At 44.7% G+C, this 12,410-nt stretch overlaps 1 long non-coding RNA gene across 1 annotated transcript; it reads left to right on the plus strand.

The window, feature by feature from the left end:
- Nucleotides 1-661: 661 nt before the first annotated feature.
- On the plus strand, nucleotides 662-3,625 carry LOC101753837. Its single transcript, XR_214455.3, has 3 exons — nucleotides 662-1,128; nucleotides 1,222-1,380; nucleotides 2,215-3,625. It is a non-coding gene; the product is annotated as an uncharacterized LOC101753837 (long non-coding RNA).
- Nucleotides 3,626-12,410: the final 8,785 nt, after the last annotated feature.

Genomic DNA, 12,410 nt, shown 5'->3' on the forward strand with positions numbered 1-12,410 from the left:
CCATCCTGCCGCCGCGTCCGCCGGCGGCTGCGGGGCTGCAGCACCGCGGCCGACGTCTCCGACGCGTTGAGCTGCGGCGCGGCCGCGGCCGCCACGACGTCTCCTTGTCTGGAGCATTTTAGGGCCGAGCGTCACTCGTGAGGGCGGCCGGAGGCAGCGGCAAGGGCGAAAACTTGGCGGAAACTTGAGGGAATGCAGCGCGAAGGGGCGAGCGGCGGCCACCGGCGGCAAGGCGACCTCGCCGGCTCCCATGGCGCCGGTCCAAAATATTACAAAACGCCCCTTGGATATTTACGTAAACACCCCTTTTATTTATAGCCTTGTTTAGTTCCCAATTTGGGAGTGCCAAAGTTGGGAGTTTGTCATAAATGCGCAACTGTAGCATTTCGTTTGTATTTGTGAATTATTGTCCAAACATTGACTAATTAGGCTCAAAAGATTCGTCTCGCAAAGTACAACAAAACTGTGCAATTAGTTTTTGATTTCATCTACATTTAGTACTTCATGCATGTATCACAAGTTTGATGTGATGGGAAATCTTCTTTTTTATAGTGTTAAAGTTGGGATTTTAGGGGAAACTAAAAATGACCTATGTATAGATCCCTAATTTGGATCGCGATTATTAATATATACACTCCTAAACCCTAAACCCTGTCGCGATCCGAATATATGCAAAATACCCCTGGTTTCCATCTCGAATTTTCTGTCCCTCCGGTCCACCTCCGGCTCGTCCGCCGACGGCGCCTCGCTGCCGCCGCCCTCCCCACCTTCCGTGCTAGCAGGGAGCGCGAAGCCCCATCTCCATCCGATGCGCTCAACTCAAGCCCTAGCACCCCACTCCTTCACTCTCTACTCCCGCAGCAACTCCGCCTGAACGCGCCGCCGCCTCCCGCGCCGCGCCACTCCAGCCCGCCTCACACCCGCCGGCGCCGGCTCCGCCACCACCCGCCGCCAGGCTCAGCCACCTCCATTCCCCTTTGGTCAGCAATTACCTCCTTCGAACGCGTCAGTTTAATTAGAGTTTACGACATGAAGGTTCAGATGACTCTGCTAATTACATTTCATTTTCGCAAGTATGATTCTTGGTGAACTGCCTTCATCAATCCCATTGGATTCCTCATCCGTAGGGTAATTCACACAGTATTTACTACCTGTAATACTAATAACTACTCAACGATTCTACTGTTCCTATCTCACATATTCAGTTCTTTTGCAAGACAGTTAGCCTTTGAAGGATGTTCACTGGAGCTAGATCATCTAAGGAAACCATCCTCACTTGAAGATTTTGGTTTTAGTTACAACAAAAGAGTCAAAATGGCAGACTGTGTCAAGCCAGAAGACAGGGACATTCATAGTGGTTTATCCACTTCAACTTCAATGGTTTGCATTCTCTCTTTTTGCTTCAATTTGAGATATCGTCTCCATTGTTACTGATCTATCAAATCTCTAATAATGAAATGTTAATTATTGTGGCATTTTTACCATGAAAGGCCTCACCTGTCACACTTAAAATAGGATCCTAACTGTAGTCCAGACTTAAACAGAAAAGACCTTTTTAATACGATTTTGTGATGGCACAACAATACTAAATATCTTTCTTTTTGTAAACTATACATCTTATTATGCCAAACGCTCTTATCTGGCAAGTGTTACCCTGGACCTTGGAAGGTCCGATCCTGAGCAAAGCATCATCTGGCAGCTACATTGCATCAACAAGAGGAAATGCTTTCATTGAAGGAAGTGGCTCTCAACGTCCTTCCTTCTGTATAGCTATTTCTAGAGCTACATGTCAATACAAAATAATGCAAAAAAAGCATCAACTGTTATCTGCGCAATGCTTCATGGCTGTTTTTTCTTTGATTCAACATATATAGGAATGTATTAAATAAAAGATACTGAAACACCCAGATATGCATCACATGCATATTTGCATAAGTAAGGTTAACATAGATTGCTACCTAGAATTCTGTTGATTTCGGGATTAGTCAAAATCGCTAATAGCGAAATGTTAACTATTTGTGACCCTCAAAACGTCACTATGAAAGACCTCACCTGTCACACTTCACAGAGGATCCTAATTATGTTGCTATCTGTAATTTAGGCTCAAGCAAATAACTGACCTTGCAGTATGATTTTGTGATGACTCAAAGACTACATATCTTTTCGTGAACCAATATTAGACATCTTATTGTGCCAAACAATATTATCTGGCAGGTGCTACCCTGGATCTTGGAAGTGTTGTCTGGACAATGCTTCATGGCTCCATTTTCTTTGGTTCTACGTAGGAAGGTAGAAAAAATGCCAAAACACCCAGATCTACATTTCTCAACTTTGGTTTGTACTTCTGCACCCTGGACCTTCCAGAGAATGGATGGTGCTGTGTCAAGGACCTGGGCGCCTAGAGTCGGAGGCCCCTGACTCCTCAGTTCATAACTCGAACCAGGTAATGGAGGTACCAGGGTTTTTGCCTGACTACCACAGCAGGAGGTGAGATTAAGAACAACAGAGAGGGGGGGAGGTTTGGGTTTAACTTCTTTTTCCTCCCTCCTTCAACGAGTACAGGGGTACCTATAGGAGCTCTGCTCCATTGCTACTTGCGCCAGCCATTAACTGCTAGCTGGCTAATTAATTCCTTAATCTCTTCAACTTCTACTTAATTGCCTTAGAGATTGCAGCCCCTCCAGCCGCCTAAACCTCCTTGGGTTCTTCCAGGCCATGCGCACCCTTGAGTGCTGCTCCGGCTGCACCTCGTGTTCGAGGCCGGCGGCTGTACTGTCGGCCCCACATGACATGCTCACTGTGCTTGTGAGCGCCCCATCTTGACTTGTCACCCCGGTGATCCTTTGCTCTGAGTATGTTTCTCTACCAAATGGAGCTCGAGCTGTTATCTAGAAAACAGCTTGACCAGGGTCCGTCGCACCTGGAGAAAACAAAGAACCTAACGAGGTCATGAGACACGGACCTTAAACATTGAACCATCACTATGGGAACTGGATCAGCTACTTGCAAGAGTTGCAACCGCCCCTGTGCCTGTTTGCATGATGTAGCAAGAAGCAGAACAGAGAATGAGAGGATGACAGAACAAGAAGCAAGAAGCAGAACAGGAGTAGTAACATATCATACTCTTGGATAATGCAGCACTATAAATTCCTGATGACACCCAAGCCCAAACTCGGACAAAGAGAGATGACAGAGAATGAGAGGAGCACTGAAGTGGCTCTTAATGTATGTAGCTCTTAGTGTCAGCCATCTCCTACTTATAGCCAGGCCTGGCCTTCCGGCAGGTCCAAAGCAGTAATTCAACTTGATTTCACTGTCCTTTTTACTCTTAAAAATAAGGGGAAATCATGTTCTTGCAGGTACTCAGCACCAAGTACTTGCAGCCAATCAAGTGATCAGCTACCATGTGTGCGCTCTGCTGTCTGCATTAAGAAAGCATATCGCTGAAAACATCAGTCCATGGTCGTCCTACTATGAGCTAGCGCACTTGTCAGTTGTCACCTATCAGTGGATGTATCCTTTTCTCTGTATATGAAGATTCTCATATGAATTAGTAAATGCTTGCTGCCTATGTTAGGCCATGTTTAGTTACACCTAAATTCCCAACTTTGACACTATGCAAAAAGAAGATTCCCCATCACATCAAACTTGCGGTACATGCATGGAATACTAAATGTAGACGAAATCAAAAACTAATTGCACAGTTTTGTTGTACTTTGCGAGATGAATCTTTTAAGTCTAATTAGTCAATGTTTGGATAATATTTCACAAATACAAACGAAATTCTACAGTTGCGCATTTATGGCAAAATGCCAATTTTGCCACCCCAAATTGGGAACTAAACGAGCCTTAATCACGTTGTTCGACATTATTGTCTACTACGGGAACATCTTGCAGAGAAGCGCCTTTCTGTTTCGCAAAAAAAGGGAGAAAGAAAAGAGAGAGAAGCACCTTTCTCAACAGAAAAGATCTTTTGCTGACTACGCAGAGTGTACTTTGTGAACTCTAATTCCTTGACTAGCAAAGACTATCCATCATTCTTCTACCCAACACTTGCAGGTGTAGTACTAGTCCACGGTTCGCTGCAATGATGCTGAACAGTACCTTGAGGCTTGAGCAGTTGAGCATGTACAAATTTCCAAAAGACGTGTTTGTTTCTCTGAAATTGTGACGCCATCGTCTTGCAAATTTTTGCTTATTTTTCTCATAGCATTGACGAGTTACTGAACGAATTAATTTTCTTGTAGGTGCCCATGTATCTATTTGGACCAAATCCTATGCATTGTAGACAGGAGATCTTTGATCTTATCGCTGAAATAAAAAAAACCCAGGGGATGTTCGTTTCTTTAGTCTCTCCTAAAATTTCTATCGATGTTTAGATACTAATTAGGAGTATTAAATACAGACTAATTATAAAACCAATTGCACAGATGGAGACTAATTTGCGAGACGAATCTATTAAGCCTAATTATTTCATGATTTGACAATATGATGCTACAGTAAACAAGTGCTAATGATGGATTAATTAGGCTTAATAGATTCGTCGCGTGAATTAGTTTCCATCTATGTAATTAGTTTTATAATTAACTCATATTTAGTTCTTTTAATTAAATCTGAATATTTAATGTGACATAAATTTTTAGTCATACAAACACCCTAACTAACGAGAGGCTGTTTGAAAATATGCTGTCGAAACTGTGATGTTCTGAGAGCTCTGCCAACTGCAGAGTGCAGAGATTTCACCAGCTAAGCTCTGCCTACCCGCTCGCCCGCGCAGCCTACGGCGGCGATCTCCTGCAACTCCACTCTCACTCTGTGATGCTACCTGGATGCAGCAAAGCGAAGGCAAAACACCGGCGCCGCCAGCTCTCGCCGCCGGCACGGCGCGGGGCCGCCGCGGGGTCTTCTGGTCTGGGGCATATTAGGGCCCGGCGTCGCTTGCGAGGGTGGCCGGAGGTAGCGGCTGGGGACGGCGTCAACTTGGCGGAAGCTCGGGGGATGCAGCGCGAAGGGGCGAGCGGGGCCGCCGGCGAGCTCGCCGGCTCTCATGGTGCCGCGGCCGAAATATTACAAAACGCCCCCTAAATTGGATCGCGACCATTAATCGCGATCCAAATATTTACACAAAAACCCCTGTTATTTACATTTAGACCACTAGTTTGGATCATGATTATTTTCACAATACACCCTGTTTTGGATCGCGATTATTAATCGCGATCCGAATATATACAAAATGCTCCCTGGTTTCCATGTCGAATTTGGCTCTGTCCCTCCGGTCCACCTCGGGCTCGTCCGCCGCCGGTGCCTCACCGCCGCCGCCTCCCCACCTTCCGTGCTAGTGAGCGCGAAGCTCCATCTCCATCCGATGCACTCAAGCAATAGGATCTCACTCCTCCACTCTCTGCTCCCGCAGCAAGTCCCCAACATGGCGGCCATCGGAGCCGAGCGAGCACGCCGAGCAGCCGCACGCTTCGCTTGAGCTCACGCTGACGGCCATGGCAGGTTGGTCAGCACGCCCTGTGATCCTACAAAAGAGCACATCCGGTGGAAGATGTTGATCCTTGTCGAAAAAAATCTCTCCGCTCTCGTCGTCAGTGCTATTTGTACATGACAGAGCACAGAGGAGACTACGGTTGCCAATTGTTTATTTTTTTGGTGAAAATATTGCCAACTGATCGAGAGCTGCCAACTAATATAACATGCTGCTGCAATTTCATTTCTTGTAATGTTTGCATCAGAATATGCAGGTAACAGTTACATTGCGTCCAGTAACAAATTGCGGTAAATCGTTCATATCAATTCACAAATCTGCATATATTCAGATGTATCACAGCACTCCTGATTTTCTGAACATTGTGAAATTCTATGGACCCGCCATGATTCTGGAATGTGTAATACACTCTGCTTTCGACCCAGCAAGGTAAACCAACACAACTGAGCATCTGGAATGCATCAGATCAGAGTGACTTCCTAAAACGAAGGCATTTCCTCTTGTTGATTCAAGCAGATGCAGCTGCCAGAAGATGCTTTGGCTAAGCTTACAAAAAATATATTTATTATTTCCTCTGTAGTTCTATGCGATCACAACACGAAAAAGGTCTTTTTTTAAGCCTGAAATACAACTGCTATATCAATAGAAACTCATACTATCTTGTTCGGTTCGTTCAAAAAAAATAATAAAATAAATAAGATCATCTGTGAAGTGTGAACAGAGAGGCAGTAAAATTTTGAATTCCACAAATAATTAACATTTCAAATTAGAGGTTGTCTGATCTGAAGTGGTATCAGCAAAATTCTGCGTAGATAGGCATCATGCATATGAAAACTACTTTATGAATCTCTCTGCTAATCTTCCTTATGTAAATGCGTGCAATGCTAGATTTGGGGCGAACTCAATGTAGCAGGCACACAATCAGATTTTGCTCAGCGTGTCGCCGCAAGAAGCGTTAGCGCCGGCACCAATGTTGTCCTCTGTATCCATCCATGCATGAGGAATTAGCTAGATAGCTAGCAGTTTGAAAACCATTAGTATAAAATTCAAAGAGGATGCTAGATAGATGATATATGATCCATTTACTTACGGGAGGCAAGGAGGATGACGATCACAAATGGAGAAGGGTTTGATGTAAGCAGATTAAAATCAACTAGAGTTGTGATTGTGATGAGGACCTCGCTCTTTCCTGGATCCATCTGTTCTACTTCCTCTGAGCCTGCTTGTGGTCTCGCCGCCGCTTACTGCGGATGAGCCGACGGAGACGGCAGAGGGCGCCGGCGAGGATGGACACCGGCGCCGCGCGGCTCTCCTCGGCCGGCTCGTCGCATCGTCCGTCCGTTCACCGGTCGTCGTCATTGCTGATGAGGCCACGAGCAAGCAGGGTAGGAAGAAATGCTCTGTCATTCTCGTCTATTTATCGCCGGGCATGGCCTCTGGGCAGGTCCATAGAAATTTAAGTCGCTGTCCTCCGGTCTTGCAGACCATGAACTTGAAGCCTGACAGTAGGGCCAGCATGTGTCTTAGCTCTGAAATTAGGTTAGCAGGATTGGATTCTTGGGGAAAGAGGAGGTGGTTCAGTTACACGGGGGATACGATGATGCTGTGATCTGGCGGTACACGTCCTCATGGGTGTAAGAGTAAATTTCTACTCCGTCAGTTTGGAAATTACGTGACCCACCTCGATAACGTAGCTTCGGTGCTATGAAAATTAAAACTACATCTCTTTTCAGAGTGGCAGGTGGCGAAACTTACTGCAGCTATTGCAGCTCATGCAGTCATGCTCAGGAACTGGGAATTGCTGTGTCCTGTTCGGCACCTGGAGCAATAAGGGAGCTAGCTGGACAAGCTGGGAGCTGTGGCGATGAGGTAAAGAGAGGCTGGCGATGGTGATTGTTGCGTCCTGATGGCGAAGAGACGAAGATGGAAGTGAGTGGAGAAGACCTGAAAACTAACTACACAAGCTTCCTCCATATTGCCCGAGAGAGCAGTCCTACTACTAGATGGTTCTTGCACCAGAGAGCCCTACAACTTCCTGATGACTCCCAAGCTTAAGCTCAGAGGCAGAGAGAAAGAGAAGAATATTGAGCTGAGAACTCAAACGTATCCAAGTAGGGCGGAAAGAAACGTTCCATCGGCCCATGTAGCTTCTGAAGCACCAAATATCTCCTAGCAATTTTATAGCCGGGCCTGGCTTCTGGGTAGGTAAAAAAATGTAATGTCATGTTCTTTCGCCTATTCAGATCCAAGAACTTGCAGCATGCCAAACTCTGCTTTGCGAAAGCGTCATTGATGCAAACATCAATATACATGGTCGACCTACCATTAGATCAGAACCAGTTGAGATCTAACTCTAAGTGGTCTTTTTATTTGGAATTCCATTTGATTTTCTACGAGGCTTTTCTTTCGGTACTTAAATTGGTGTAAATTTGAAAAATTATGAAGGTTTAGTTTTGGGACAATGCATTTAGCAGAGCGTTTTCATGTTCAGAAAAAGGCAAAAGAATGGATTCTTCAAACAGAAACAAGAGCTAGCTCTTTGCTTCGCACGCCCTGAAATCAAGGAATTGCTTTTCTCCACGCTCTGCTATATCACCGTACTATCATATTATGCCTTGGTTGCTGTAATTTGAGCTCCTTTTCAGATAGGTGCTACTTGCATTGCTCCTCTCTTCGATCAGACCGGCCCGGGTGAACAACACTTTTATTTTTTTGAGGAGATAGGGGGAGAGCATCCCACCTTGTCATTCATTAAGGAGCTTCTTGCAAGCTCGATAAACATGAGGTTCAGCAATTTTACAGAATACAACGCAACACACTCCTAGAACAGAGAAAGGACAACATGACGCAAGAACAGAGAACAGAGACCGGCCCGGGTGAACAGCACTGACAAAAATTGGATGCAGAGCTACCTTTTTTTTTTAATCTTTGTATGTAACTTTCCATCCATCCATGCCCAGCAATCTCGATGTGTTCTCCAAGAATTCACGGTGGCTCCTATTCCGAAGCTCAGTCGTAGAAATGGAGAATGAGATGAGATGAGCACAGCTGGGACACGGAATAATGACCTTCTCTTGTCTAAGGTGTCGGGCATCTCATATTTATAGCTAGATCTCGCCTTCGGTAATTTTTGGTATTAGAAATAGCTTCTTAAAATTATTCAGCAGCGTGAAAAACATGAAGCATCAAGCATGCCAGGTGCTCAGAATGCGTGTTTCCGCTGCATGGATGCCAAAAATCTCTCTCCAGTCAGCGTATTGCTGTAGCTATTAGTAGCAAGGATCAACCTACCGTGGTGTACGTAATGGCGTACTCAATGCTAATAGAAATGGCCTAGAACATTAAGCCTGCCAAGTGCCAAGTGCCAAGTGCCAAGTGCCAAGTGCAAGAGCTCAGCATGTGCACTCTTTGCATTGCATGCCAAAACTTTGCACTGGAACGCATTGCTGCATGCCTGCAAACGCCAATAAAATATGGCCCACGTATTGTGGGCTAATTTAATGTACTTGAGAAATATTATATACGGTCAAAATCTTAATAAACTCATCTAAGTGGCCAGTTTCATTCGATAATCAACACTTGAACAGCTGGTGCCGGAGGTCTACAAAGGAACATTAGCATCATGAGAGGCAGAACACCACCTTGGAGTTGCCGTACGATCGCGCACCCTGTTTGAGCCAAAGAAACCGAGGTGAACATGAGCTGTAGCCGGTGACCAGCCTGTGCCGGTGTCTGCACCAGTGCGTCGTGGAGGATGGAAGGCTCTGCCGGTTCTCCATGGATTCCCGATGGCTCCCATGCCCAAGCTCTGTCCGTCCGTCGCAGAGAAGCGAAGCATGAGCTGAGCATTGAAACCGGGAGCACGAGTGCAAGGCAAGCTAGACAGCAGGAAGAGAAGCTCTCTGCAACGGCACCGTTCATCCTCTAAAGCAGTGGGCATCCGGTATTTATAGTAGTTAAAACCTTGCCTCTGGGCGAAAACGTGATCTCTCCAGCACGCCAAATGCTACGTACATCCGAAATGCATTTCTGAATGCGGTACATAGCTTGATCTAGCAGATGTTTGTACGTGCGTCCTACTCGTGTTAACACTAACTGTAGCAACAAATGCTCCCTGTTTGTTAAGCTGAGTTCACTGCAATCGTTCAAATGGACTGAATGATCTTCATGTTCAAATGATAAATTGTGCTATTGTACATCGACCTTACTCAGGCATGCAGCTATCGCTTCAAACTGCATTGTTTGCACTAGATCCTTTGATGAAACAACGGTTTAGGAAACAACAACTTGCTGCTGTTCAGAAAACAGCTTGCAGAAAACAAACACGGAGCCTAAGCACAGGGCCTTCATCTGGAGTCATATCAGTTACTTGCCTACTTGCAACAATTCCCCAGGCGTGTGTTTGCATGATGGAACAACAAGCTAAACAGGATAACTTACTAGATTTCTTCTGTGTTTAGCACTACAACTTCCTGACGACTCGCAAGCCTAAGCTTGGGTCATGTTCTATTATTCCTCTGCACAGTTCATGTAGCTGTAGCCTATAGGAGCACCAGCATCTCTTATTCATAGCCGGACCTGGCATTTGGTAGTTCCAAAGCAACATAACCTAATTTCATTGTCCTTTTTCATCATAAAAACGGGGAAAATCAGGTTCTTCCAAGCACCAAAAACTTGAATTCTGCCAAGTGCTCTGCAGCATGTGCGCTCTCAAGCCTGAACCACGCGAAACTCTGCAACAAACAAAGTAATGCCACCGCCGATAGCAATAAGTGGTCAATTAACATGAGTTGTTGCTTCCGGGACCAGGGACCATGGATTATGATTTTTCTTTGTCACCCATGAAGACACCGTTTACTGAAATTTAGGGGAAAAAGTTGTATGTTCAGTTGAACATTTGTATTTCAGATATTTTCTTTGTTTCGGATGGAAAAGTCCTAAAATTGGTGAAATTTTGAACCCTGCTCCGGACCAAATAAAATCTTAGTATAAGATTGATAGTATATATTTACACAAAATAACGTGTTCAATCTTGAACAGGCTCGTTATCTCAAAAATCTGAGGAAAAAAACGCACCAGAACATTCTAATTTCTGAGAGATTCCTTCCACTATCTATTCGCTGAATCCCAGGTAGTAGCTTTATTTCATCAGTCTTATGTCTTCCTTCTAGGTTTGTTTCTATTTTTATTATGTCAGTCTTGCTCACAAACTCTGATTCGGAAAACATTGGCGTGAGATCAGACGGGCACAGTGAAGATGTGTTTAAAGAGCCATCCAACGGGTCCACATACTCGTGTTATGGCCATGACATTGCATGATCACTTGATCAGGACCTTGCAGCCGCAGCTATTTTTTTTTAACGGACGGCAAGAGATTTGCCGGATTTTTATTAGAAGGAAGAAAAGAAAAGACAAAACAAAAACAGAACAACTCCAAGCGCTGGCAAAGGGCCAGCACCACAGCCCCACCCCAACACAACTAGACGAAAAAGAAGAAAAAACAACTAGAAAAACCCCCAAAACAGCAACAAAGCAACCGAGCTGAACATGAGAGGTGACTCATCTCTGCGGCTAGTGCTTAGCGGTGCTGGTGTGTCGCAGGAAACGGAATGCTCTACTAGTCCTCCATGGGTTCCCGGTGACTCCAATGCCCAAGCTCACGCAGAGAAATGGATGATCAGCTGAGCACTGAAACACTGCTGGAAGCAGAACAAGCTGGAAATGAATAGTTCTGTAAAGGCGTGAACTCTCGAAGCTTTGGGCATCTCCTATTTATAGCTGTATCTTTTGCCTTTGGGCAGGTCCAAAAATAAACTCAAAAGTTTACTTCAGGGTCCTTTTCTGATAGAAATGGGGAAAGTCAAGTTCTTGCATTGTAATTACCTAGCCACATGAAACATGAAGCTTGCCAAGTGCTCTGCATCTGCATGCCAAATCTCTTTTCATTCAGAGCTAACTGTAATGTGTATCAATAGAATTGATCGACCTTCCAGCTACAATTAATGAGATAATGCTATGCTCGATGCCACTCGCCACTTGAGCTCTCCATCGTTTATTAATTTATTTTAGTGCTTCAATTGGTAGATTATATGAAAAAAATTGAGCATCTTTTTTCAGAACAATGTACATCAGGAAGATTTTTCCCCTGAGAAGCACTTTTCATTAAGTTCTGAAGATTTGATTCTTGGATCAAACAAGCAATAATCCAATTGGTTAATGCGATAAAATATCACTGCTGACATTTCCCAGTTCTTGTTGCAGTGAGTTACCCTAAATCTGGCACCATCGTTGGAGTACATTGTTAGTACAGTACATCCGACTCGTATCAACACACTTTGGCAACAAATTTGGCCTGTTTATTAAGCTGAGTTAATAGCAATTGTTCAACTGGACTGAATCAAAGTTCAACCGCCCTTCCTGTGTGTTTGCAATGCATGATAGAACAAGAAGCTAAACAACAGGGGCACTAACTTACCGAATTTGGCTGGCATCTAGCCCTACAAATTCCTGACGACTTCCAAGCCTAAGCTGGGACACAGAGAGACAGAGAATGATCTGAACTCTGGAACAAGTTCAAGCTAAAAAAGTAGGATGGGAAGAAATGTTTCATCATGCTCGTGGAGTGCATCTAGCATCTATTTATAGCCGGCACCCCTGGCCTTTGAGCAGGTCCAAATAAAGCGATTCAAATTTAATTTACCGTCCTTTCTCTTCTCAGGGATGGGGAAAAATCAGGTCCGTGCAGTTCTTCAGCACAAATAACTTAAAGCCTACCAATTACTCAGCATGCTAAACCCTGCAGTGCATCAGCTGCACTGCACGAACCGCAAAACTCTACTACATTCAGAAATATTGATCGATGCAAACAATAATGACAATGCTTTTTTTTCCTTATCGTAAAAATGGCAGGAACTCTACG

This window comes from Setaria italica, chromosome I (assembly GCF_000263155.2).
Source record: "Setaria italica strain Yugu1 chromosome I, Setaria_italica_v2.0, whole genome shotgun sequence".
In the NCBI taxonomy this organism is placed as follows: Eukaryota; Viridiplantae; Streptophyta; class Magnoliopsida; order Poales; family Poaceae; genus Setaria; species Setaria italica.